The 21,586-nt window shown below is 48.9% G+C and overlaps 1 long non-coding RNA gene across 2 annotated transcripts in view; it reads left to right on the plus strand.

Annotated features, from left to right (window-relative positions):
• LOC119238796 (uncharacterized) overlaps positions 1–15,564 on the plus strand; it is a 30,429-nt gene extending 14,865 nt beyond the window's left edge. For both annotated transcript variants that reach the window (XR_008549375.1, XR_005123669.2), the window contains 5 exons: positions 5,491–5,660; positions 6,626–6,879; positions 9,605–9,663; positions 13,761–13,902; positions 14,666–15,564. This is a non-coding gene — a long non-coding RNA (uncharacterized LOC119238796). The remainder of the gene's footprint in view (positions 1–5,490; positions 5,661–6,625; positions 6,880–9,604; positions 9,664–13,760; positions 13,903–14,665) is intronic.
• The last annotated feature ends 6,022 nt before the right edge of the window (positions 15,565–21,586 follow it).

A 21,586-nucleotide genomic window follows, 5' to 3' on the forward strand; every position in this document is an offset into this window, starting at 1 on the left:
TCATATGCTTTAATGTTCTTCCTGTGAGCCTACTACACAGCCAAAGGTCAAAGCCCCTAAGGCAGCCCAGCCCTCCAGGGATCACAATGGGTAGTCGGAGCTCAACCTAAAGGAATTTGCTCTGGCTTTCCCCACTAGATCTTGATTCAGTGGCTGGTGAGCCCGTGTTTTTAATGAGTTTCCTGGTGGTTGTTATGGTTTGAAAAGCTTGAGGAGCCACAGCTGTAATAAAATGCCACATTCTCATGTTACCATCATTACAATCAGCACTTCTGACACGCCATGTTTTTATTTGTGTGTGCTATCCATTATAGATGTGTGACTCATCCGTCATAGATTGTTTCATGGGGTGCAGGCAGATCATGGGGACTCCCAGATGTTTATTGAATGAATAAATGTGTTTTTTGCATTTTGTCGCTTCTACCTGGTGAACCAAGTCAAGGGTGAGATGGAAACTTTGGGGAAAAAAGAGAAAATATAAACAATACTTTTGTTTCACTTTCCTTTGTAGACTTTAAGTCCTGTTGTTAGGAACATGAAGATGTATTTTATATGGAATTAAATTTCCTTTGTCGAGTTTGGGTATTGGAGAGCCAAAGACTCAGAACCAGACATGTTCAGGAGGAAAATATTCAAGAGTAAGTCCTCTACTGTAGCCATTTTTTTCCCTGAAATTGCAAGTCATTGCAAGTCTTGAGTAGCTAATTAAGCTTTGAGGCCTAAGTAGAGAACTACATGAGATATTTTCAGAAAAGATGGTAAAGATTAATGCTTTTATTTATGCATTCTCAAAAAAAATCCCAAAACATTTATTGTGTACCTCCTAATTTCCAGTAAGTACCACTGGTCATTCAATAAAAAATAACTCGTGGTCACCACCTCAAACCCATTTTGTGGAAAGAGGAGAGGCCTGGGCATTTGCAGTTTGGTCTGCAGCGTCGCCCAATCTAAGTTGCCCTCCCCTGTAAGAGGCACCGTTCATTTCTGCTCCACTAAGAAAAATGCTATGTGTTAAATGGTGACATGATGTGGATTGTAAGAGCCAATTTAATTTCAGATGCGCAAATGTGCATGTGTGGTTGGGGGCGGGCAGGGAATGTCCATGTTAGAACTGATAAAATATGTAAATGCTAAAAAAGGTAAACTCAGTTTGGCAGGCAGAATAAACTAAAGGGGGCTGGAGCAGGCTGGGGTGAGGGCCCTTGGGTAGCAAGGTGAGAGGTGAGGCTGGAGAGGGCAGCCGGGACCAGATCGTGACTGGCCTTGTAAGTGACCTTGGTCCCAGTGTCCCTCCATAGCACTGCCTTTCAATATCAAAAGGGCCCCGTGGAGCAATACAGACTGTGGTTGTCCTGCTCAGGAGCCATCTTGACATGCGCGTCCTTCATCCTAACAGCAACGAGATGGCTGAAGGGTTTTGAGCGAGGAGAGTGACATCGTCAGGTTTGTGAGTGTGAATGTGTCTTGAGGGCTTGTGGGGATTGTTCCTTTAGAATTTTTTTTTGAGGAGCGAGTGTGTTCATACAAGTCAAATGTTAAAGACGGAAAGTGAAAACCCTGCCTCCCATCACTACTCTCCCCCCTCCCACCCACTCATTCTCCCCACTGACCCAATTTCCCTCTTGAGGACCAATGAGTATTATCAATTTCTCTCTTTAACACATGTAAAACATCTTTGTCTTTCACATCCACCGTTTTCTTTCTACTCCTTGCTTTATTTCCATTTAATTTGCATACTTTCCTTAGTCCTCTTGCCATCTCTCCTTCAGTTTTAAGTGTTTATCTTCCCTTTAATTCTTTCAAATTTAAAACTGCAGTGTAAGGGAGCCTCCCTTACACTGTGGCACATAGGGTTAAGCACCACACTATGAAGCAATCCACAGCCTCTGAAGCATGAGTTCTATTCCTGTCCTGCCAGGGAGCTACCCACATGGCGCAGCAGACCTCTCCTGACTCGCCCGCTGCCCCCCTCAGCAGTGTATTTCAGTCAGTCTGCCTGTTCTTCTCCCCCCTCTGTCTCTGGTGAATCCTCTCACCCCCTGCACCTCTGGCCTGTACCCCAGCTCTTGCATGCATACATAAATAAATCTTTTTTAAAAAATAGAAGTACATGGCCTCCCGGTGGCGCAGCAATTGAGCACTAGGTTGCGAAGATGCCCGCAGCCTCGGCAGCGCCGGTTCGATCCCCGGCTGCACACATGGTGCGCAGACCTCTCCTGCCGCCCGCTGCTCCCCTCAGCAGTGTACTTTGGTCCTTCTGCCTGCTCTGCTCCCCCCTCTGGCTCTGGTGAATTCTCTCACCCTCCCACGCTTCTGACTATACCCAGTGCTTGTATAAATAAATAAATAAATCTTTGAAAATAAATAAATAAATAAAAGTACAGTGTAAGAGTGAAGGCTAGATGGTTGTCTTTGTTCTTGCACTTCCCTGCACTCTGCCCCTCCTCCTGCTGCTCCTCGCCTAGTCCTCATCTCTAATGTATGCACTTTCCTCCAGAGGCAATTCCTTCACTGTTTTCTTAATTTTTTGGTTAGAATTTTTATCTGCTCTATGATAACATTTTTGGAAGTATATTCTTCTCCTGCTATTTATGTTTTATTCCCTCCCCTTTTCTTGTCAAATCTTTGTATAAGTTATTCAGGACTTGGCAGATATTTTTCCTTCCCCATAGATCTTCTGTAGGAGATCAGTCAAGGTTGTCTTCCAGGTAGGCTAAATTTTCCTTCATAAAAATGCACTAAACCGTGAATTCTCTCCAGCCAATGGGGAGGCTTTTCCCAGTGCAAACTCTCTCCTCCCCTGTGGCCACACAGACAGACCACTTTCCTTTAGACATGGGTCCTGTGCATGGAGCCTCACCTAGTCCTGATCAGTCAGAGCTTGTGCCACTAGCACATGTAGCCACTTTCGGCTGCTGCAGGTGGGAGGGCTTTCTGGCCTGTGTCTCCAGGTGTGCCCCGCATCTTCTGGTTAAATGTTTGCAGGATGATCCTGAGTCTGCAGCATGGTATTCTCAGTCCACTCCTTCTACGAGTGTCTCTGCTGAGGACCATTGTTTTTGGCAACTCTTCCACCTATTTTGTATTTCAATTTCTCTGCTTTCACTGCAAATGGAGTTTGTGTTTTGATTCTTCAATTCCTGTTTGCTTTTGGACTATTTCCAGTAAAAGAAAGGGTTCTTACCTTCGCGTTATCTTCAAATCAGAAGTTCTCAGATTAGAATGATCACATTGGCTGAGGCATAGAGAACAGTCTGGGGATAGAAAGACTGGAGGTTGGTAGACCGGTTAGGAGATGGCTCCTGTGCTGGGGAGTTGGAGGAAGGAAAGTGGATCCATGGCATACCAGGCAGAGCTGATGACTCTTGGGAATGATTAGATATTTGCGTAGGGGTGTTAGGGCTGTGGATCATAGATGGGGGAAGGTGGGATATCTCAGGGCTGGCTGGGAAGGTACTTGTAACTTGGAGATGGGTTTCCAGTCCTGTTCTTCAACTTCCTGCCAAGTAGTATGTCTCTTTTCAGGCTGGGCCTTCTGGAAAGCACAGGATTGTCCCAAAGGGGCAATGAGTTGCTGCCATTCCTCTGGGAGGTCCCTGCATCTATCCCAATGACACTCTTGACTGAGAGCATCAGAAACTGAGTTCACTGGTCATAGCAAAGTCTGACCTGTTCACCTCATCTCCCCAATGAGGCTACCGAAAATAGAGTAATTTCTTCCAGAAAAGAAGCAACAACTGGGCACAAAATGCTCCATGAAATTGTTGATATCCCAGTGTTTTCTGCCAGGTCCTGACTAAGGACAAATTCCTAACTCCTAATGGGCAGGGAGGGGTAGAGTGAACCCTCCCCCCAGAAAGGCCTCTAGGGTATCTAAAATGCAGGCATTGGATTGGACAGGGAGTTTTGTCTCTCCTAGGCTTCTTGAAAGCTATATATGTATGTGTGTGTGTGTGTGAGTGTGTGTATATATATATATATATACACACACACATATATGTGTATATATATATTTATATGTATGTATTTATTTATTCTGTGAAATCAATCTGTTATAAGTCCTGGGCGTTTCCTTTTATTTTTCCCCCTTTAATGTACAATCAATGTTGAGAACGGAGAGAGTTGCAGAGTCTCAGAATTAGAGTTCAAAGTCAGGAATTTGCTAGTCCTGGGACTTGTTGACTCCTGTCCAGCAATACAGCTATCTGCTGTGTACAAGATGACCTGTCTTTACTTCTACTCCTTGGGGCCAGGTCACATCTGCCGACATATCACCCAGGTAGTGTATATTTTGCACTTGCTTTTTGTATCCTTGGTCCTCCTGGGAACATGTTTCTTGACCCTGTGACTAGCCACGCTGCTTTGTGCACAAATCCTTGATTACCTGGGAAACATTTGCAGTCTAATATGAATTGGACCCTGTTGGCGATTTCTTTGGAAAGAATGCGCATTAGCAATTTCTGTGGAAAGTCCCCAGAATTTCCTAAGCTAGTTATTAGAGCTCTTAAGGATTTAGCAAGAATAATCTTGGGTTGTTGACTTTCTGCTCCTAAAAATCCCGGGCTGTATGCTACAAGGCAATGTTATACAATCACTTAAAATGGCACTTATATAAGACAGGATGTGTGAGGAGTCTAAAAAATAGAGGGAATACTTACGATATGGCAAAAAAAAAAAAAAAAGGCAGGATACAAAATTATACAATTTCAAATGTGTTAAAAATATGTGCGATAGAGTGAAAACAGACTTCTCACCTTCCCTTCCTGTCTCCCCCATACACAACCCTTATCCCTTCTCTAAACAACTAAAACAGTGTGCTTTTTGTCATGTTCATGAATGATATCTTGTCATCTAACCTTGCTGGAGAGGAGGTAAATGTTCGGCTAATAAAGTCTGGGTGTTTGCTCACAGGAAATAGTTACAAGTATAGTAATAGGAAGAATATTAAAGTCTTGTGTAGGTCAAATATTATTTGTGTGCTTGTGTTTTTTCCTGGAAGACACTAGTCTTTGGCTGGTGAGATATGTTTTATTTTAGATGCACTGTTGGGTGAAGCAGCTACAGTTTCAGTGGAAGACACACCGTTGCACCCCAGAGAACAGTGCCCTCCCTCCCTTATACTCTGCTTCCCAGGGAAAGCCTTCCCCTTCCTTCCTTCCCCTCTGTCAGAGCAGGAGAGAAAAGACGTGGTCATTCAAAGCCAGACATTGGGGATGTGGGAAGCACAAATGGCGACCCAAGCATTCCTTGTTTGTTTCAGGAAGACAGAACATTCCCAGGAGAAGAGGGGCTGGCTTTCTGAGGAGAAAAAACTGAACAGGAGGAGAGAGTGGGGGACAGAGATCCAAGCAGGAGACCCTGACAAGGTCTCAGAACATCACGAGATACCTGCTGCACCTTCCTGTGCCTACCAAACAGGACTGCAATTTGCAGGACTTGGAGATGGGCTTCTCATTCTATATTGAACTGAAACTTTCCCTCTGGTTTTAGGGTTACTGCAGAGAAAGGCTTTTCAGCCTCTTCCCTGGTGAGTGAACATCACCCTCACTGAGAGCCTCTGGGCCTGCAGAGCATCCACCTGCTGGGAAACCTAAAGGTAGCAAGTTGACCTCCTGACACCCCTTCCCCAGAAGACCCCAGAAAGAACTCTCTCACAAGAGGTACAAAATATATGCATAGAAAAAAGACTAGAAGGAAATAGGCTAATGATGCCACATTTTCCTGCTTCTTTAAATTTTTCTGAATTTGTCAATTTTTTTTTAATAGGAGGTATGTGCTATTTTTATAAGCAAAAAGGGCAAATATTCTATGACCTTCTGTCTAGGGAGGCCTTAAGGCTGGATGTTTCAGAGTAAGAGAACCAAGGCAGATTTATGGGGCTCGGGGACACAGTAGCTGTCAGCATGTCAGACTGGAAGGTACCTAGAGAGGTCATACAGTTCACACCCCTGCCTCTGAGATGTTGTACATGACGAACAAGACATTATTTAATCTACAATCTGCTCCTTACCCACTTCACCCTCCTGCTGGGGTTGGAAGTAGAAGTCTGTGGGAGGTTTAGGCCACACTACGTGTAGAGCATCCCGGAGATGGGGGATGGCCGCGTGGGCAGTGATATTACTACCCCATTTCTCCCACCCCCTCCTTTCTTTCTCACCCACATAATGTTTCCCCAGAGCACCCATGTCCTAATTCCTGGAAATTGTGAATACATCACCTTACATGACAAAAGGGTATTGGACGATGAGGTTCCATGAAAGATTTTGAGATGGGGAGATTTTATCCTGAATTATCTGGGTGGGCCCAGTGTCTTCACAGGGTCTTTATAAGATGGAACCAGGAGGCCCAGACAGAGAGAAGATGGAAAGAGGGAAATAGAGATCAGAGCGGAGAGAGGATGCTGTGCTTCTGGTTTTGAAGATGGAAGAGGGTTACCGGCCACAGTGGTCTCTAGAAACTGGGGAAGGCTGGGAAATGGGTTCTCCCCACAACCTCCAGGAGGAAGGCAGCCCTTCTGCCTGCCTAGTACAAGGCAGTAAGCCTGACTTTTTCTAAGCCACTAGGTTTGTGGTAATTTGTTCCCATAGCAATAAAAAATAAATACAGCCCTCTTTCTTCCCCGTAGGCATTGCAGGGAGTGGTCATTTGAGCTACCTCTAGAAACAAGAAATGCCAACATTGCTTTGAACGCAAGCAGTGAGCGACAGGAAGAGTGCATCTGCAATGCCTGAAGTAGACCAAGCACCAATTTCTTTAATTTGTCCAGTTAAAAAAAAAGGCCAAAAACCAGGTTTTTTAAATGAAAAAAAAAATGAACATTGATGTGTTCAGCAAAAGACAGGTGGATGGCTTTGTGCTACCATGGAATGATCTTTTCAGGTATGTCCATGAATAAAAAAGAACAAACAGTAGGACACCCAGAGGGTGTGGAATGATTCTATTTGTGTCAAAAATAAAATAGACCTCTGGGATTATACATGCTCCTTTTTTACTGGAAGGAATCATGAGAAAATATTAGCAAACATAGCCTTTGGGAGAATGGTGGAGGGAAATGGTATTTAAGTTTTTAATTTGCATGCTGTTCGAATTTTCCAAGCTTATATCTAGATTGTTTTTGTTTTAATTTCAACAAAGGCTAATCTGATCAGGGAGGTTGGATTCATTTTTGACCTTCTTGGTAACTCTCTGTATTAAAAAAGTTTCAACCAGCATGAGAAAAAAATCGGTGGGCCGCATAGGGAGTATCCTGGCGGAGAAGCTATCATGGTATATATATATTATATTATATTGAATATCTTTATATAAATATAAATTTTAGATCTCTATGTATGTATGCATAATTTTCTTGCACTAAGTTTGCTCACTGAGCTGTTCTGTAAGGCTTAACTTCTCAGGCTTCTCCTCGAGGGCAGAGTCAAAGAAGCGTGATAAATCCCCAGTCCCTCGTGCTCCTGGCATCTGTGCCACAGGTCTACAGGACCCTACGATTGTGTCAGCAGCTGGTGCCCTTAAGGCTATAGGAACAACAGATTTACATCTGGGCCCCACTTCCTCCCCTCGCCCATCACCCCACCTCCGGCCAGTCAGGGGGCCTCTCTGGACCGTTGTCTCATCATCTGCACAAATGAGGATGAAGGATGTTTGTCTCCAGGGTGACTGGGAGGTTTAAACAAGATAATGCTTGTGAGGTGCCCAGGCTGGAACACAACAGGCCGGGTTTTCTTCCCCTTCCTTACCTTTCTCTCGAAGCCCGCCAGGGCTGAAGGAAGCCCTTGTTCCTCAGGAGAGAGAAGAGCCAGTCTTTGTCTGTGAAAGGACAGAGACCTCACAGAGAGAACCCAAGTCACGCAGCCATGTGTCTATTTCCACATTTGTGGGTTTGCTATCTCTGCCAAGTCACAGAAGGTTAATAAAGCTTGCAAGCTCTCTACAGCCACATGGGCACATTTCCCCTCTCCCTCATGCACGTTTTCATGGCACTGCGGCAGCTGAGTGCTAGGTGTCGTTAGCCCACACGCCACCCCCGTGACCAGGGTGGGGGAGAAACAAGCACACTTTGTTCCCAGGGCCCCTGCTGCTATGTGCTAGCTTTCTAGTGAATTCAAACAAGAAATGGAGCAATTCAACTGTTAGGAGCTAGCAGACTGACTGTGCTGAGCTGAAGAGAAACACTGAACTCTTGGAATCCAGAGTCTGGAGATCTGCTGGGTCTTTAGGAATCCTTGGCCTCCATGGCCGCCTCACACCAGAAGCCTCTCTGCAGCCCCCCGGCCGGTGGTCGGCAGCCCTCCCCTGATGCGGGGCGGGCAAGGTGGGTCAAGTTCTTCGAGGCTAGCACCTGCAGTCACAGGCACCTCCTGGCCCGGGGCCTTCGGGGATGTTGACCTTTCCCCCCAAGAATTCCCTTTCTCTTCTCATGCTCACTCATTCATTTGTTCGACCCACATATTTTGGTGGAAATCTTTAAGCACCAGGCACTGTGCTGGACTCTGTCCATGGAGCAAGATGCTGTGGCGGCAGAGAACAGGAGATCCTGCAGCATGGTGGGGGAGGGGGGACTTTGGGGAAAAGAAAAACCCTGGGTCACCAGTACTTCCTGAGCACCTAGCTGGAACCGACAGCAGGGCTACAAAGAGGTGGATGGATTCCAGAGAGAGATTTATGATCTGTGACTTGGCTTCAATTTGAGGGCAGTGAGGAGAGGCAGGAGTCCAGGATGAGCAAGTTTCCAGCTCAGTGGAGAATTCAAGAGCACATAAAGGGAAGTGGGACTGGCGCCAGGTGGTTTGGGGAGTGAGAGTAACTTGGGTCTTAGATATGTTGAGTACCAGGCCCCAGCAGTACCTCCAAATTGACCAGCCAAGCAAGCAGTTGGATCTGTGGTTCCAAGCCACAGGAGCAACCTCCAGACTGTGGATTTGGATTTAGGATTCTCGGGAGAGAACATCCCATCCTAAAGGATGGAAAATTAGGGGGCTCTGAAATCTAAGGGGGTACTGTAGAAAGTTAGGAGGATATATGGGAAAGTGATGTCATAGCTGCCCCATATCTGTACCCCAATTTGGGTGCTTTGAGAAGCCACCTTTCTCCTTTGTCTTTCATGTCACTTGAATGAAGGCAGTGGGTCCACAGGCAATCACATCCCTTCTCTCACTTGCCTGCTTAGGGATGGCTGTGTTAGGGATGGCTGTGTAAACCCTCATCACCAAAGGGGGGGAAAGGAGGCACGGATGTGAGTGAGGAGAGGAAAGGAGGCTATTCTCGGATAGAGGAATCCTTCAATCAGAAGAGACACCCCCACTTGGAGGAGTAGAGAAAGGATATGAGGTAAGGATGTGAGGTCAGGGAACCAAAGCAGAGTTGTGATTATGAGGGAAAGGCCTGGGGCTGCTGGAGAGCCTCTAACTGAGGACCGGGGAAGATGGCAGGAAAATTATAGATGGCAGGAAAGAGAAAAACCAGATCTTAGATAACATTGCTTGAGCTGCTTGATCAAGCTTTGCCTGAAGCCAGACCTACCTCAGGTTTCTCAATTACACAAGTCGATCAATTATGCAAGTATAAGTCTGTTTGAACTCAGATTTTATATGTTTGTTTGCAATAGAGTCCTAAAGAACACACAAGCTAAAGAAGAGACTTCCTATGAAGAAGAGACTTCCTCAGGTGAGTGGGATGTGGGGTGGGAGGGAAGATGTCAGGATTTCACAACTTTGACACTTCTATGTCCCTGAATCACTGTCACCTACAGAACATCAGTAGATTTTCTATTTTGCAATCTACAGGTCTCCCCCTCTTCCCAACCCCCCTTCTGTTGTATCATTTCCCTGACAGTACAATTAACATGATTCTAAAGTTGCTTACTCACTAAAATGAAACATTGGAAAATAGGTTAGATTCCCCTCTTCTAATGTTGCTGCCCAGATACTGGAGTGTCACCAGGGTCAGTGGTGTATAATGGCATGTCCTGGGTCTGCCCCACTGATGTCGAGTAGGTTTTCTAAAATGCCCCTCCCTGCTTCAAGAACACAGATACATGGGCCATGCGCCACATAACGAGGTGTCAGTCAACGGTGGGCCAATATACAGCAGCGGTCCTGCTATAGCCCAGGTGTGTACGTTACACCATAGAGGTCATGTAAGTTACGCTCTGTGCGCTCACACCACGATGACATCTGATGATGCACTTCCCAGAGTGCCGCTGCGCTTTGCTTCCCATGGCCGGAGGAGGCTGCAAACCCAGAGCATGGTGTGTAACAGGGTGGTCTCCAGGAAAGGGGGAGGTTCCCTGCCCCACCCAAGGAAGGGTGGAGCTGAGCAGGAAGAGGAGAAGCTGCAGAAGAGACTGAGGAAGGAAGCAGGATGGAGGCAGGAGACCTGGAGGAGGCGCATGCAGCCTAGAGACACGTGAAGAAACTGCGCTTGTCTTTTGGTCGTGGACTGGGTGACACAGATGTGGGTGAGACCCGTGGGGAGGGGACCATGGCAGCTTTTATCTTGATGTTGATTTTGCTCTTTTCCTTCCGGGCTTGTCCGGTTGTTTGTGACCCTTTTCTGTGGGTCCCCACTGGAAGATGCTTTAGACTTGTGGCAGGCTTTGGGGCCTTGTTCTGGGCCGATCCCATATGGATGGACTTTTACCCACGAGGGGATGGGTAACTTTGGGTGCTTCATTTAGAAACTAGACTCTTTGCCTTTCCTGTATTGTTTCCTAGTTTTATTGAAGATCCTTCCCATTAAAGTCTCATGTGTTTTGTGTTGATGCGGCGGATGGCAGAACCCATTTAGAATAGGCAGGTTTGCGGGGCTTGGGCTACCCCTCTCCCTGTTGGTGGGGCAGGGAACCTCCCCCTTTCCTGGAGACCACCCTGTTACAGGTGGACGATGACATGTGTGCTCTAGATTCGAGTTCGCTTTCCAGCCAGTGCTGGACCAACTGCTTGTGATCAAATGACTTGAGGGTACCAGGTGCTTCTACATCTTGGGCTTGCCTTCCCTGCCCCGGGCTGGGAGAGGTGGTTCGGAGCAGCAGCGGTGTTTACTGCCACTCTCCGCTGCCGGCCACTCTAGCAGACGCTGCCCTCAGACTACCTCATTCAGTCCTCACTACTTCCTGACAAATAGGCTGCTAGACTCCCCTGTTAGACCACCCCTTCCCGTTCACTCAGCCTCGACCACTCAGACATGGGGGACGATGCCAGAAAAACAGATCTGGGTTCTCAACTGAGGGCAACCACTGGAGTTAAGGAGTAGATGGCACACGGATGAGGAAGGTCAGCAAAATATATGAGAGCTCGGAGTCCCGGAAACATGAAGTGGGGAGAACAGGAGAGGAACTGGGGGTGTGGGTGGCGAGGGTGGCAAACTGTCTCTGTTGATGTTGGGATTCCTCTTTTGTTGAGACCCCATGTGATTTTACAGACCCCATGTGATTTTACAGACCCCATGTGATTCAGGCTAGGTCCTCTGGGCTGTGTTCCACCCTGGACACTACGGATAATGGTTACAACCAGATTTCCTAGACACTAGACCCCCAGGGTGCCCTTCTTAGAACCACCCCTTTTCTGCTTGGAAGAATCTCCCAATTCTCTATTGTGGTTGTTTCAATCTCACACACTCCAGCCCTCCCTTTTGCAGACAATCTAGCATAATTCCCCTGAAAACACGGTTTCACAAAACAAAAGCCAGGAAGGGGAGGGAAGTCTTCTGGGTGCCTGGCAACCGGGGCCTGCGGCTGCTCCCCCAGAAATGCAAAGGCCTCTGGAAACAGAGCTCACAAAGGCTGGGCTTCCTCCCAGGCTGGGGGGGTGTTTGCAGCAGTGGGGCGGCGCAAGCCCAAATGCCTCCACATGCCCCTGCCAGATCGTTGTTGTGCGTTCACTGGATGAACGTCTGTCTCTACTGCTGGTCACTCGAGTGCAAACTGCATGAAGTCAGGATTTTTGTGTCTGTTTTGTTTGCTTTGACCCTAGCACAGAGTCTAGCACATGCTCAGTAAGTGTTTGTGGAAGGGAGGGAAAGAGGGAAGAGACAGGGAAAACTTCATTCATTCAACTTGTATACTAATGAGCACCTCCAGGCCTTCCTCTCATGTGTGAAACTTACCTTCAGAGAGTTCTACATGTCCCTTACTATCTAGTAGGCAAACACAGGACACCTGCCGTGCCAAGGCCAGGGGAACTGGGATGAAGGAGGTAGTCCTGTCCAAAGGGGGGGTCACATTTACCCGAAGACATTCTGACTCCTGGTTTTCCCTTCTCGTCTCCTCTCATGCCCCTGGGCTCAGGGCACCCTCTCTCTGGAAGTGGGGGAGGGCGCTTTAACACCTATCTCTTGTGGGGGTGTCCCAATCCTGGCTGTGCCTGTTTTCCTCGCTCCCCACTCAGAGGGGTGCAGTAGCACCTCACCAAATGTTGGTGCCTAGAGGAGGAGGAAGGTCAAACTCTGCCCCAGCTCCTCTCCCTACTGGGAAAACTCCAGATCTTTGCTCTTGTCTCTCTTCCATGTCTCTTCATTTGTATTCCCATCTCTCCCAACTGAAAGAGACTGAAAGGGGAAGGGAGATGTACCCTCAATGAGGAGGCGTCCTCTCTTGAAGGACTTCCCAAACCCAGAAACAGAAGGAAACACTTCAGTCCCACTAAGGTGTTAGGTATAGAGGGCCTCACCAGCTCTCCTTCCCCACTGGCCCCCAGAAATATGACTCTCAAAAATGGGACTTGGGGATCTAATAAAGGACTTATATATAAAAAATATATAAAGAGCCTATATACAGAATATACAAATCACTAAGGCAAAACCTTAGAGCAGCCATTCCACAAAGGTTCCAAATGGCCAGTAAGCACATGACAAGGTGCACCCTCACCAGCCATCAGAGGTTCAGATTAGAGCTACACCAGAGCCGGAGTGGCTGAAATGAAAACGATGGACGATATCAGATGTCCGTGAGGCTGTGGAGCTGCTGGAACTGTCATGCACGGCCAGTGGAAGGGTAAGTTGGCACTGTCCCTTTGGCAAGTTCAGAAGTACCCCGGAAGCTGAACATACTCATGTCTACCCCAGATATTCATAGCCTAGGCAGATATCTAACAGAAACGTGCTTATAAATGTACCAAAGGCAGCATAAGAATTGTTCATAATAGAGATATTTATAACAGTCACAAACCAGAAACTCCCCAAGTGCCCCTTAGCAGTGAGTGTATGGTAACTTGCGATTCACTGGCGCTCACAAACACAGCATTGAATGAAAGAAGCTAGACACTGCGTGATCCCTTTAAAGTTCAAAAACAAGCAAGCCTTGCATCTGTGGTGTTAGAAGCCTTTGGGTGGGAGGGGCCTGCAAAGGGAAAATTCTGTTTTCTGATCCAGGTGATAGCTGCAGGCTGTGTTCACTATGCAACGATTTGAGTTGTACATAATTTGTGAGGTTTTATTCTTCTGCGTACATATTATTTTAATAAGAAAAGCCTTCTGCAGCTTCTCATGCAGAACCTGAGAGCTGATACACCACAGGGTCTTTGCAGTTCCCCTCCCATCCCTTGGCAAAATCTTAGCTTGGGTGGCTTCACCCTGGACTTGACTCATTTGGTGAAATAAAGCTGTCCTTAAGATTCAGACATCATCTCTTCCAGGAAGCTCTCCCTGATCATACTCCTTTCCTAGGAAGAGTGGATCCTTGTTCTTCTGAGCCCCGTCCAAGCACCCTAGCACCCACCTCTTAGAAACCTCCTGTTGCCCTGTTTATCTGCCGGTGTCTCCCACAGGAAGCTGTTTGAGGTGGAGAGGACTTACCACTGCACAACAGCATTGATGGTCACTGTGAGTTGAGTGTCTGCTACTCACATGGCACTATGCTGCACTCTTGCCTGCGTCAATTTACTTAATTCTAACAAACAAACTTGTGAGGTGAGAGTAGAGACTTTTTTGTTAAAGATTTATTTATTTATGCATACAAGAGCTGGGGTACAGGCCAGAGGTGTGAGGTTGAGGGGGTGAGAGGATTCACCAGAGACAGAGTGGGGAGCAGAACAGGCAGATCTACTGAAATACACTGCTGAGGGGAGCAGTGGGCAAGACAGGAGAGGTCTGCTGTGCCATGTGTGTCACCTCCCTGGCAGGACAGGGATAGAACTCGTGCTACAGAGGCTGTGGATAGCTCCATAGTGCTGTGCTTAACCCCTTGATCACCAGAGAGGCCCTGGTAGATACTTTTTAAAATAGAGGGACACTTGTCTACAATTACATATTCACCAAATATCAGAGTTAGTACACAAATGGGAGTCTAAAGCCTGGAGTCCTCTGGAAGGGGTGGTTAGGGAAGGAGAGAGGGAAAGGAAGAGGCAAGGTTTTAAAGAGGGGAGAAAGGGAGGGGAAGGAAGGAGGGAAGACAAGATAGGAGGAAGGAAATGCACCACCCTGAGGGCACGTCCTTTGGCAGCCTGTTTCCTACTGGGGACCCGACTCCCTAAGCCTGGAACCTGCTGGGTGGGAGGGGCAGCTTCCAGTCCTCCCATCCTCTAGCCCTGCCCATCTCCCTGTTCCCAGGACCCCTCAACCCCCAGGGTCCAAGTCCATCAGTGGGGGAGCCCCGTGGGCTAGGGCTGGAGCAGGGACAGGGTTAGTCCACAGTTTTAATCCTGATGTTTCCTTTCTTTCTTTCTGCCCCCAGTTGCTCCCTTTGAAGACCTGCCTCGGGGTTCATGTTGCGGCATCAAACAGGGATGGAAGATGCATATCATGTTAGTAGTGGGAGCCTCTAAAGCAGCTGAAGTCCCTTGAGGGGGCTGGCATGCAGAAGTCCGGACTGAGCCCAAGCACAAGGAGGAGCGGGGCCTCCTAGGCTGACTGGGAGCAGCAGACAGACACGCAGGCCTTCTCACAGCTGTGCTGAGAACGCCAGCCACGGGCACAGGGTCATGCCTAGACCCCATTGTGCATCCAGCTGCCTCACACTCGTGGAAGCCCAGCAAGCATGTGGAGAGACACACACCCACATGCACAGTCATGACAGAGACGCACCAGAGGTTTCTGGCAAGGAGTGTAATTTTGTTCTCAGCATCCTGCCAATGACAGTCTACTGATGTCTGAAACGTCTCTGCTATGAAATGCCTCTCCCCTTTACCCCCTTCCTCACCACAGCCCTGGTCCCTTGACAGGAGCGATCATGTCTTGATTGGACTACAGCCCTTATTCTGGCCTACCCTCAGTCCATCGTACACCCCAGAACAGGCAGTGTCTGGGGTCTCACCACATCACTTCTCATTTAAAACCCTTCAGAGGCCTCCCCTTCACTATAGGAAGAAGTTCAGATCACTTGGCATCCCTGTAAGGCCATTGCCATTTGGGTTCACCAGTGGTCTGGCCGCAGCCCCTGCACTGGATGCCCCTGCACTGAGTGCCCCAGAGGAAGGGTAGTAACTGAAGCCATCCTGCCCCCAATTCTTTTGCTCATGTTAGGGTCACTACGTGAAAATCCCTCCTGCCCTCACCCCATTTCTTTTGCTAAACTGTCAACCATGCATCCGTCAAGGCTCAGCTCAGCCACCCTGACTTTGGAGGCCCTGCCGTTGGCCTGCCCCTTACCCTCACAGTCCTTTCTTGAATCCTGGCTGCTGTCCTCCTCACTGCGTGCGCCTTGCTTCCTCCCTCTGACGCCACGTGTCTAGTCCCTACTGGGTTGAACACATTTCCGGGTGTGAGTGAGAAATGAGTGAGCCTGCACGATGATGAGGTCACATTCAGTGACTGCTCCTGGCCAGGGGTTACTCAGGTATGCGCTGTGACCCCATGTGGGTCATAGGGCATGCTTCTGCCTCCTGGTCCAGTTTGTGGTTTGGAACTCAGCTGAGTGGCTCACCCTTGGTGGCCACTCCACAAATGGTAACCTTGTCGCTTTTTAAATTTCTATGGCTCCACTGAGGTCTCAGCCCTCCTTGTTATAGGACAGGGAGAGGGGCAGCCCAAGGCCCGCAAACCTGCCTATTCTAAATGGGTTCTGCCATCCGCCGCATCAACACAAAACATACAAGACTTTAATGGGAAGGAACTTTAATTAGGAAACAATACAGGAAAGGCAAAGAGTCTAGTTTCTAAATGAAGCACCCAAAGTTACCCGTCCCCTCGTGGGTAAAAGTCCATCCATATGGGATCGGCCCAGAACAAGGCCCCAAAGCCTGCTACAAGTCTAAAGCATCTTCCAGTGGGGACCCACAGAAAAGGGTCACAAACAACCGGACAAGCCCGGAAGGAAAAGAGCAAAATCAACATCAAGATAAAAGCTGCCATTGTCACCTCCCCATGGGTCTCACCCACATCTGTGTCACCTAGTCCATGACCAAAAGGCAAGCGCAGTTTCTTCACGTGTCTCTAGGCTGCATGCGCCTCCTCCAGGTCTCCTGGCTCCATCCTGCTTCCTTCCTCAGTCTCTTCTCCAGCTTCTCCTCTTCCTGCTCAGCTCCACCCTCCCTCTGGTGGGGCAGGGAACCTCCCCCTTTCCTGGGGACCACCCTGTTACATCCTCATTGCCTTCCAGAACTGACTCACTAAAGAGCTGTTGCTGGAGTGCTCAACAACATGGCGTCTTCGGGTGTGTTTCCAGTGTGAGACTTTTGAGCAGAGTGTGGTCCTCCTCCTGCCCCGCCTCCCCCAAGCCTAGAAGCCAGCAGCACCGGGTATGTTCCTCCTCCCGTTTCCCAAGTGCAGCAGCTGTTGTTGGACTTCTGTGACCCAGGGGAGCTGGGGCCTGGGAGACAGGAAAAGCTGGGCCTTTCTGCTCCAAAAAGCAGAGTCATTGCTGTCAGCACCCCCAGCAGCTGCAGGCACCCCAGAACACTGAACCTGTGGCTGGGGTTCCCATGGCAACATCTGTGGGGAAAGGCTATTCCTACTTCACCACAGCAACTCCAGGACTGGAGGGGAGACACTGGAAGGGCGGTCCGTTTGTATGCAAACACTTCAAGTCATAATCCTCACTATAATAGGTAAGGAATGAGCTATTATTGTCCTCATTTTACTGACAAAGAATTTGAAATCCAAAGACTTCAGATTCTAGCCCAAATCCCCCACACTGAGCAACATGAGAACTGGGCTGCACCCCCAGCAGTTTACACGGGTGCAGTGAGATGGGTGGGCACCCACAGGGACCTCTGGTGGCAAGCCACAGAAACCACCTCCCACTGTTGTAAATAATAAGGAATCAAAGACTGGTTGGTGCAGCCAAGGAAAAGTGAGCTGCATGACCGGCAAGGACAGGAGGCAGGGCAGTTGTGAGGGCCTGGGGAGCAGGAGTGAACAACCATCTTAGCAGCATGCGTACACTTCTGTTTTCAGCCTTTTTTCAACCTCATTTAGGACAGGGTCTCAGGGCCCTGGGGCCTGTCAGCTGGGAGAGGGCAGAGGCTGTGACTGACTGTCCTACCAAAACTGTATCTAATGGGGTAGGGAATGGTTTCCAGGAAAACATGGGGTGCCATCTCCAGAAGTAAGGGGTATGAATGCCAGGGTAGCCAAAACCCAAACTCACCTCATTATGGTGAGCTGTAGTGGATACAGGTGGGTGAGTGGCTATGGGGGTGAGGAAGGAAATGTGATACCCGGGCAGGGGAGGGGGTGCTGCCCAGAAGCCAGAGCCAGCAAGGAGGCAGTGGCAGTTGGGAGTTGAGCACCAGAAGGTAGAAGCTGTGCCCTGACAGTCTTCATTTTCATGACATCAAAATACATTCATGTCTCCATGTCTCTCTCTCTCTCTCTCTCACACACACACACACGCGCGCGCGCGCACACACACACACACACACACTCGCACAAACACACTCCTTTATCCTTTGGCTTTTTACCCAGTATCCCCAGGACCACAGAGAATTATTCAGCATTAGCCTGGATTGGTAGATGAGCCCTAGTCACTGTCTGCCCTTGCGGGTGTTTCACTTACTCTGTTCATTGTTTATTGCCTGCCTCTCTGTCCTACCTAGAACATAAGCATCAGGAGGGCAGAAGTTTCCCCTTGTTGGTTCTCTGCTCTGTTCTTAGCACTTTAAAAAGAGCCTGGCACATGGTAGGGGTTCAACAGATATTGATTTTTGAATGAGTGAGGAAGTACTGAGGATTTGTATCCCAGTGTACCTGGGATAGGATGGCAAACTCAAAGGGGATTCAGACCTCATGGAGCCCACTGAGGCAGACACAGCAGCAAAAGTGTACAGCAAAAGAATAAAACTAAAATGATGAAAAATTATGATAAGTGCTTTGCAGGATGCAAGTGGTTTCTTTAAAGAGGAATTAAGTGGGAAACTATTTAAGGTATGGCTGTCATAGCACAGAGACCCGAAGGGCATGATGGGGCTGACCATGAAAGCGGGAGGGAAAGTGCTTCTGAGCAGAGGCAAGATCACGTGCAAATGTCCCCAAACTGGGGATGTTTAGACCCCTGGCCAGGGCGGCTGAAAAGAGCCAAGGCTGGGGGAATGCAGGCTGAAGACAGAGCGTGTGCCTGGCGCCACCCATCTGCAGCCTTGCAGGAGATGGCAGAGAGTGTGGATTGCAATCTGGGTAAATTGGAAGGCTGTTAAAGGGCTTTTAACATAGTGCCCACCCCTGTTTATGATGCTAGCTGATAGCTCTGGCTTCTGGGTGAAGAACATGCTAAATCAGGGAGGGGGGCCAGTCAGCAGCAACTGTGGTTGTCCAGGATGGCTGAGCACTGGTGGCCGAGGTCAGAGGACAGCGGGACACCTTCTGATCACCTCTCAGTTATATCAGGTGCCACAGTTAGGCTGGATGATACCAGCTCTCCCCAGGCTCTGGGTGATGGATGGTCCCACGGGCGATCCCGCTGGGCCCTGTGCCTAAGTGATGGGTGACGAATAGCCTTGGAAGCAAATGCTCTGAGCCATGTGGCCAATGTATTGCTCCAAGGAGGACTTGGAGCCAGGAGTTCATTTAAAGAAAGGAGTGGGGGAGCTCGATATCACTTCCTCCACTGCTCAATTAGTAGAGAGGGCTGTGGGGAGCTGGAGTTTTAAAGATCCCCTTAATCATCTTCTGTCTGCCTGGCAGTAGGCAGGAGTGTGCCAGGGATAATTGCACCTACCCATTAACAAATGCAATTAAGGCACTGGGGCCTCCAGCACCCCCTTCTCCAATTAGACAACAGATGAGGGCCCATGAGGGTGGCCTTTGAGATGAATCACTTGAAGCTGAAAACTCGGAGGCTGGATGTCTGGACACAGAGGCGATTAGAGTTGATAAAATCATGAGGAGAAGGGAGAGACTGATTCAATCCCAGCCCGAGATCCTCCCTGCAGCCTTCCTGCAGCTGGGTGGACATTCTTTACAAGTTCAAAGTTCTGCCTCACGCCCAGGAGAGTCAATATCTGGAACCCACTGACTACCTCCTCCTGTCAGCTCCTGCCAGCTGCTTCCTCTTTGCCAAGGACACACCCACAGAGTCTTTAGATACCAATGAGTCCTAGATAATTAATTTTGTGGAAAATGAGACTGACTGTGGTGTGTGTGTTGGCAGGGCAGGTGCTGGTAAGGCTGACCTGAGGAGGGATGGGAGTGGAGGGAAGGGGACTTCCTTTCTCCGGCATCTCCAATATGCCAGGCCTCACACAGCAGCCATGATCTCTTTGTTAGAAGTAGGAACAGAAGCTCGGGGAGTTCAAGTGCTTTGTCTAAGATCACAGAACTACTAGGTAGTGGAGCCGGGATTTGAACCCTGGCCTACCTGACTTCCAAGTCTTTGCTCTTTCCACTAGACCTAGAGGCCTCTTTGAAATCCCAACTGCCAAATCCCCTGGGGATCCTTGATGCCCCCACGGTGGTGGACAAAGGGGGACATTTCAGATGCTCTTTCCAACTTTCTCCCCACTCCTCTCTGCCCTGGCTAGATCTCTGAACTTCTGAAAGAGGTTTCTGTAGGTTCTGATGTGGCCGGAGGCAGGACTTGGTAGGTTGGTGAGTTTTGAGGTGCCATCCAGTATGCTCATCTTCAAGTGGAAAAAAAAGGAAACAAGAGATCCCTCCTTCCTTCACTGTCTCTCTCTGTTGTCTCCATGTCTCGCCAACTACAAATGGTGTGAATCATGCACGTGCATACATCATCACTTTCATTTAGCATCTGCATGGAGGCTCTGGTGCTGAAGTGTGTAATCAAAAAGCTGCACGACTTGAGTTTGCAAGAGGAGACCTGGCTGCACTTGAACATGACAACTGACAGGTTCCCCCCATGCAGGGCCCAGGAGACAGCTGCCACCTCTGCACAGGGCCCCAGCTGCTGTACAGGGAGCGCCCAAGGGAGCTCAGCGGGTGAGTAATGTGTTCCCAGTCCCCTATTCCCTCATCATATTTCCCTGGGATCTCCGTTTAGGTTATTGTCTTGTGTTGTTTTTTCTCTGTGGCTTCTGTGAAGAGCTGGATCCACAGAGCAACAGAAGTCACCGGGTTGAAATGATGTCAGCAGGAGAGGCGCCTGCCTGTCACCCCTTCCTTTGAGGCCTTCTTACCAGAACACCTGCCACGTTCTGTGGTCTTGATTCTCTCTGGACTTTAGGATCTCCTAGGTCTGCCTCCTTCACTCCCGAATCCAGGGAAGCTCTGATAAGAAGGGCAGAGATGGGAGGGGGCGACCCAATTGAGGAAGCTGCTGCTCATCTCTTAATAGTAACCAGACACATATTTAGCTGCCAGAGGGGGTTCTGCAGCCACCACAATACCTAGGACTTTGCTGGGAGTTTAGGGTAGCAACCTCCTCCCTGTTCTTCCCTTCTCAACATTCATCAAATATCTGTTCTGAGTCTGGCCAAGTTCTAGGGCCTGGGGACCAAGTGATAATAAGCGAGCGCCCTGTCCAGCCAGAGATTAGGTAAGGAACACACAATGATAAATAAAACGTGAGACTTTTTCAGTAGAAGCCAGGCGAAGGCCTCCCTCAGGGAGGGAGGAGGAGGGAGGAATTGATTCCGCTTAGAGAGGCAGGCGATTGCATTCGGTCTTGAAGGTTGACTAGAGCTGAGAAGGCACAGGATTTCCAGGAAGAGGAAACTCCAGAGCCAAGGCAAGAAGGACAGAGAATACTGCGTGTCTGTTGCTACCTGCCTTCTCGGCTCCAGGGCTCTGGCATCATCAGAGTCCCACTCAGGCCTTTCAGAGGGCAGCCCTGTCCAAGTGGGAGGCTAAAGGCCCTCTCCTCCGTTGATGAGCTGGGGTGGAGGGCAGAGGAGGCTGCAGACACTTGCTGTGGGGCAGACTCAGGGGGAGCCTGCTGCCTACACATCTTGGATATCAACCGCCTTATGTATAGTCTGGTCAAGACAGCACTAAGCCAGGGCTTCCCCGGTGGTGCAGCGGTTGAGTGCTGGGTTGCGAAGCTGCTCCTGCTCCTGCTCCCCGGCCACCGCAGGAGGGTCCTATATGGTGCGCAGACCTCTCCTGCCGCCCGCTACTCCCCTTAGCAGTGTATTTCGTTGGTCTGCCTGTTCTGCTCCCTGCTCTGGCTCTGGTGAATTCTCTCACCTTCCCGCGCTTCTGACTGTACCCAGTGCTTGTATAAATAAATAAATATATCTTTAAAAAAAAAAAAAAGACAGCA

Source organism: Talpa occidentalis, unplaced genomic scaffold, assembly GCF_014898055.3.
Source record: "Talpa occidentalis isolate TD23 unplaced genomic scaffold, MPIMG_talOcc4v2.1 talOcc4.11, whole genome shotgun sequence".
NCBI lineage: Eukaryota > Metazoa > Chordata > Mammalia > Eulipotyphla > Talpidae > Talpa > Talpa occidentalis.